Here is a 7007-nt window from a genome sequence, read left to right as displayed (position 1 = left end):
CTGGTCGCTCCTGGAGCTTGGTGCTGTTAGAATCCCTAGGAAGGATGGAGGCAGACTTGAGGATTAGGGAGGGTTGATTGCCCTGGCGATGACTGAGAGCTGATTGGCTGTTGGCTCCCTGAGATTTTTGGTGCAAAGGGAGTAAAACCTTCCTCTGTTTCTGTTGATTCTGCAAGTGCCATTCATATGCTGATTTTCAGTTGGACTGAGAGGCCATACCTCCTCCTGGGATGTAGAGCAAATTGTTTTCTGTGTCCTCTTCTGGGGTTGAGAAGAAGGTGGTAGGTTTGGGAGAGAAGATGTGAGGTAGGTGTGGTTCTGGACCTGATACACAGGTGGGGCCAGTATTTGGGTTAAAAATTGAGACTGCACTACATAGTTGGGCAAGGGCTGGTTCTGGGAAAGCTGTGGAGATTCTTCAGCCTAAGATTGAACTGGGGAAGAATCAGAGACTTTTGTTAATTGTAACAGCTTTAAATTGTGCAGAGGAAGACCTCAGAAACGCAGGCAGTATCCACCAGGGACTCACTGTGCAGAGAGGGCAGGCCCCAGAACAGCTGGCTACATTTATGCTCTAAAGAATCCACCAAGGCCTTGTGGTAAGAGAAATGCTGAGAACCAGGAAGCTGTCCTGGTTTCCCTTTTGTGTTCCAGAAGGGGTGTGCAGTGGTGTCTCTTGCCCCCTACTGACTTCAGCATTTGTCCTTGGTTTGAAAGAGGATCCATTCTTAGTGTTTTCCTTTCACATTTTTGGTTCTGCTCTTTTGGTGATTAGCATCTCCAACAGTTTCTAGACATCAGGGTTGATGAAAAGAAGCCCCTAACCTCTACTTGCTGGTGTGTAGGGTCTCCCTAGAGTGTGGGGTTTGGTATATTTTATAAAATATATGATAATTTGTTTTGAACTATAGTCCCCTCATTATGCTGTAAAGTACTCAAACTTATTATTTTGTCTATTTCGGTATGCATTGACAAATTATGTTTTTTTTTTTTTTTTTTACCAGAAATTGAACCCAGCCCCCTTAACCACTGAGTCACATCCCCAGCCCTTTTCATTTTTTTTTTGTTTGTTTGTTTTATTTTGAGGCAGGTTCTCACTGAGATGCTTAGGACTTCCCTAAGTTGCTAAGGCAGGCTTTGAACTTGCAATTCTCCTGTCTCAGCCTCCCAAGCTGCTGGGTTTAAAGATGAGTGCCACTGTACCTTGTGACAATTAACTTTTTTTTTAATATAAGTATAGTCAGAAGAAAAAGTGCCAAGAGTTTAAGATTTTAAGCCTATTTCTACAATTACGCCACTTAATTTTGATACATTGCTTGATATTTTACAAAATGTGGGGTTCCCTGTGGAACCTAGGGACATGCAGTTTGCTTGATCAGGGCCATATTTTAAGATGTGAACTTGGCATGCAATTTTAAAGGACTTGTGTGAGAGCTACTTCTTACTTTTAGCATTTCCTTTTAGGAAAATATTACAGTTTGCATCTGGAATGTTCCCCAAAGACTCTAGTGGTAGGTGCTTGGTCCCCAGTTGGTGGCACTGTTGGGAGGTAGTGGAGAATTGAGGAAGTTGAGACCCCTTGGAAGTGGGTCATTTGGGGTGTGCCTCTGAAGATTTATTTTGTCCCTGGTGCTTCTCTCTTTCTCTCTCTGTTTCCTGACCATGAGGTAAACAGCTTTATTCTGCCATACCTTCTGGCCTTAATGTTCTCCCTCACCAGAGGCCCAGAACCAATGGAGCCCTGTGACTATGGATGAAAACCTCTGAAGTCATTAGCCCATCTGTTTTTCTCAGGTGTTTTATCACAGTAACAGAAAGCTGAATAATTCAGAAAAGAAAGTATTTGACATTTTGGATTATTGGATGAGCTGTGAGTGCAGAAATGTGAATTTCTGGATACATCATAAAATTGATTTAAGCAACTACTATGTAATTTTTATGTGACATACCTCGTTTAGGGAAAAAGGTAGAGACTACAATGATTTTAATTATTGAAATACTTTTAAAAGACATTATTTCCCTGAATTTTTAATGGCTTTGTTTTTCCTATTTTTCCTGATGCTTATAAAAACAAACAATGATTTTAATTATTGAAATACTTTTAAAAGACATTATTTCCCTGAATTTTTAATGGCTTTGTTTTTCCTATTTTTCCTGATGCTCATTAAATCTTAGGGTAGATGTTGCCAGATAAAGATAGAGGAACTGAAGCTTATATGAAAATGGGACGGCATAAAAGAGACCAAAAACAAAAAAAGCAAACTAGTTTGGCACAAAGTTCATATATCCAGACTAGATCTACCAATTTTACATCCTTTAAGACCTCCAAACATTGCTAAGCAGAGGGTAAACACAGCAACAGCATTATCCCAAAGTAGTGTGCTGTCATTATACACTATGAGGTAGTGTTGTACTTTGGATATATTAGAGTTGGGATCTGCAATGTCTTACAAAGGCCCATGAGGTAAAGGCTTGGTTCCCAGGGTGGTGCTCTTGGGAGCTGCTGTAACACCTGTTAGATATTTGAGCTAGTGGGAAGTCTTCAGGTTATCAGGGGATTTTAAGACCCCATTCTCTGCCTCTCTCTCTTTTCTTCCTTGCTTTGATACTAGTAGTTTTGCTTGGCCATACCCTCCTTCTGCAATATGTTGTCCAATACCAGAGACAAAAAAAAAATTGGTCTGATCAATCATGGATTCCAAAACTGTGAGCCAGAATACACCTTTTCTCTTTATTGGTTAGTTATGTCAGGTATTTATTATAGTGGTGGGAATTTGACTAATACCCTCCAGCACCAATGTTCTTAATGAGCTAAAAAAGCTTTGTAGTCTAGATATAATACGAGGTACCTAATTCAGCAGGAGGGGCTCTCAAAGTGTGGGAGCTGGGACTGCACTTCCAATTCTGAATGTGTCAAGAGTGATACCCATGCCCATGACCCTCTATTTTCCCCATTCTCCATCATCTTCTCTAATAAGTCTCCCTGCTACTTTTTTCATCCCCAGATTTCACATATGAGGGAAATTGTGGAATACTTGTCTTTCTGTGTCTGGATTATTTTACTTAATATTATGATCTCCATTCCATTTATTTTTCTACGAGTGACATGATTTTATTGTTCTTTATGGCTGGATAATACTCCACTCTGTGTGTGTGTGTATGTGTGTGTGTATGTGTGTGTCTGTGTATGTGTGTGTGTGTCTGTGTATGTGTGTGTATCACATTTTCTTTATTCATTCGTCCATTGACAGACACACCTGGTCTGATTCCAAAACTTGTCTATTGTGCTGCACTTTACAAGAAACAATAAACTGTAGGGTAGTATGCTCACTTTAATCCTTTCAAAAAATGCCATAGCTATATCATAAGTAGTATTATATTTAGTATCCTGAGAACCTTTATCTGGATTTCCATAGGGCTGTACTAATTTCAGTTCTCACTAGTAGTGTGTGAGTGTTCCATTTCCCCCCATATCTTCACCAGCATTCATTTCTTCTTTTGCATTCTTGATGATTGCCATCTGACTGGGTGAGATGGAATCTCAATGTAGTGTTGAATTGCATTCTCCTGATGGTTAAATATGTTGAACTTTTTTTCATATAATTATTGTCCATTTGTGCTTCTTTTGAGAAGTGTCTGTTCAGTTAATTTGCCCATTTATTGATTGGGCTGTTTGATTTTCTTGTGTTAAATTTTTTGCATTCTATATATATTCTGGATATCCATTCCCCAACCCCAGCAGTGGGCAGAGCCTGAAGAAGATCAGTGCTGGGAGTCCTACACACTGCTTTCTTGGATCCTGATACTGAACAGCTGAAGGTACCAGGGGCAGGTAATCTAGATGACTGCCCTGAACCATGAGGCCAAAAGGAAAGGGAGGGCCCCCCGCAGGTCTTCTTCTAGCAGGACCCGTGGTTGCAGCTCTAGGAGCTGGCAGTTGGAGAAGTCTCCAGCATGGTCCAGTCAGCCCAGGAGAAGGTGGTGGCCTATCATGTGGTGGGAAAGACACTTCAGTTCAGGGCACAGTGCCCTGAGTGGTGGGCTCAGTACATCAGCTGTATGACATACAGCTCTCCCTGGCTCATCTACAGCTGGAGCTACACATGAAAGAAGAAAAAGAAGACATCCAGATTAGGTGGTCCTGCATCCATGTGCCAGAAGTGACAATTAAGATCCAGCCCAAAGCACCAGGGGAGGGCCAGGTGGGTGAGACAAACGCAGTATCTGAAACCCTCAAGGATATTTTGAACCACCTTGTGGGTTCTGCCTTTCTGTAGTGGTTCTGAGCACCAAGCCCACAGTCATAAAGTAAGCTCAGCTCTACAGCACACTTCATCTACTGCTCAAGAATCCTGTCCTCCTAAACCTCATGAACTAAAACCACAGATGAAGAACATCTGCACCTCGCTGCTAAATGATCCTGGTATTTGGGCAGCGTTAACCGTGTGTGCATTGCCCAGCTGAATGATCCTGTTGAGAGGTTTACCAGCACCCTAGCCAAGAATACTACTCACCTCATTTGGGAGGAAGAGTTCACCTTTGAGTAGAACATAAAGTCCAAGGATTTACACCTGCAGATTACAGAGGACTGGCAGTCCTCAGAAGGTCTGTTGGCCCTGATCACTGTGCTCTCAACCTGTTCTAGAAGCAGCCATCCAGGCTGTAGATCTTCTTTCTGATCAGTGGGCCCATGCTCAGCAGATCAACACTGGGCTCTGTCACTGCAGAGTTTTCTTACATAGAACCCAGTGAACTGAAATCCTGGCAAATCCCTTCCCCTGTTGCTGCTGCCAAGATAGGAAAGGATTGCATAGTGATGCTGCGTGGGATTGTGGTCACTACTGTCACTACAGTGAAGATGAAGCCTTACTATGATGTGGGGAGGGTGTCCCGGCTGAGTTCTGAGTCTCCCCTGAAGACACCCATCAAGGTGAAAGTCATTAAGAAGGACATCTTCATCCAGACCATCTCATGCCATGGTGCACTTGTCAGGAAGATGTTCTCTTCTTCAGATATGGAACTGCTGGTGTTGAATGGCTTTGGTCAGGTCACTGAAGTTGCCATTCTGCAACTCATTGACTCTTCAAAGCTGAAACTCAAGTCATCATGGAAGAACAACACTATCATCATTTCAAGGATTTCCAAGACCTCACTCTCTCAGGTCCACAACACTGCCCCGATGTAGGACTATGCATCCTCTGTGGACAGAACCCACCAGGATGCACATCTGGCCCCCCAGATGCAGCTGTGGCCTCTGTTCACTGGTGGAAGACAAGCCAATACAGTTCCCAGCTGCCCTCGAGCCCCAGGAGAAGGTACTGAACCCCTAGGACTTGGAGAAGAATCCCCTGGCAGCAACATGAGGTGTCCCACTACCACTTGATTGATGGGACGAGCTGTCTGAGAGCTCCCTGAGCATCTCAGAGCTATGCACTACCAAGAATCCTAAAGGAGGAATTTTAAGGTGGGATGCCAAGCTGTTTTTCCTCCAGTGGCACCAGCAGAAATATTCCGGCATGAGCCAGTCACACAGTGACCTCATGTTCCTATAGCAACATGAGGGCACCTGGAAGAAGGGGGCGACCCTCACTTAGCTGCTGAACAAGAAGCTACTTACTGTCCAGGCACTAGGACGAGAGCACCATGAATGCCATGAATAGGGCCCTGTGGAGCCCTGCCTGCCTCCTTCCCTGCAGCTGGAGTACAGGCACCTAAGACAGCACCCTCACCAGGACAGAGCAGGCATTCTGGCTGCTACCATATGCCCACTCCTCCAGCATGGTTTTCCCCAACAATCTAGTTTTTGAAAGGGAAAGAACAATCTAAGTCTCCAGCTGGAGGCTTCCTCCAAAGAGAACTGACAAAGCCCAATTTGCCACCAGAATCTCAGTGGAACCTGCAGCCCCCACCTAAGCATTGAGGTAACAGTTAGGAGAAGAGTTCCTTGCAAGAGAAATACCATGCTCAGCAGTGCCTGGGAGGGAAGCTGGGGATTCAATTTTACCCACACAGCTCTCTAGCAGCACATGTTTGGGGCCCATGCCTGGACCGTGTCATGGGGAAGTGTGCCCCTCTGGGCTGTCACTATGAACAGAGTGGATGCTCACCTCTCCTAATTTATTTCTTAGGAGTAAAAAGTACACCTGGCCCTGAGGACAGACCGGATTTTTTTTTTTTTTTTAGAATTTAACTTTATTTATTTATTTGTTGTTTGTTTGTATGTGATGTTGAGGATCGAACCCAGGGCCTCACCTGCCCTAGGCAAGTGATCTACTACTGAGCCATAACCCCAGCCCCAACAGGCAGGAATTTTGATAAAGAAATTATGATAGCAGTTGAAATGCTTTGACAAATATAGGAAGGCATTTGCCTTTGCCCTTAGCCATAGAATTTGAACAGTTATGCAAGCACTAAGTATGTCCTATGCATATTATACTGAACATTTTCCCATGGTTACTTTGAGCCTACTTTCCAGTGGATATAACGTAAATGCTGATATGGTTCTTAAGTCTTCCTCTGCCACGTCTGCAGCTCAGAATGCAATGGAACAGCTTATGTGCAGATTTCCTTTCTGTCTGCTGCACTTACTAGACTAGAGTGGGAACCTGACCCAGTTGTGAGCAATAAGTGATAGGGCATAGAACATGGTAACACCCCCCACCCCCGCTACACACACACACTATTTTGCCAAATATTCCCTACAGCCCAAACCAAGTACTTGTAGAGCACTAGAAGAAATTATTTTGCATCTCAGGTGCCCATTTTAGGAATGGGAATTTAATAACAAATGGTTCAAACATGGGAAAATCTTTTTATGGGCTCTTCAGATTTCTGCTGTGAATAGTGCTCCTGGCCACATTTTGGAGTGTCCTTGTTTTGAGTTTCCAGTAGGAAAAGTGATAAGCATGGCACACACTTTTAAAACCCTGTGTACCTAGCAAACCGCTTCCCTCATCAGTATGCCTATACCTTGGGTCATTCAGTTTTCATGTTGCTCTGCTCCTCTT

General features: G+C 43.6%; 1 pseudogene; it reads left to right on the top strand.

The window, feature by feature from the left end:
* Positions 1-2691: 2691 nt before the first annotated feature.
* LOC114105544 (C2 domain-containing protein 2 pseudogene) lies at positions 2692-5660 on the top strand (annotated as a pseudogene).
* The last annotated feature ends 1347 nt before the right edge of the window (positions 5661-7007 follow it).

Source organism: Marmota flaviventris, chromosome 14, assembly GCF_047511675.1.
Source record: "Marmota flaviventris isolate mMarFla1 chromosome 14, mMarFla1.hap1, whole genome shotgun sequence".
Classification (NCBI taxonomy): Eukaryota; Metazoa; Chordata; class Mammalia; order Rodentia; family Sciuridae; genus Marmota; species Marmota flaviventris.
The sequence above is the reverse complement of the archived record's forward strand: the minus strand, read 5'-3'. Positions and strand labels throughout refer to the sequence as shown.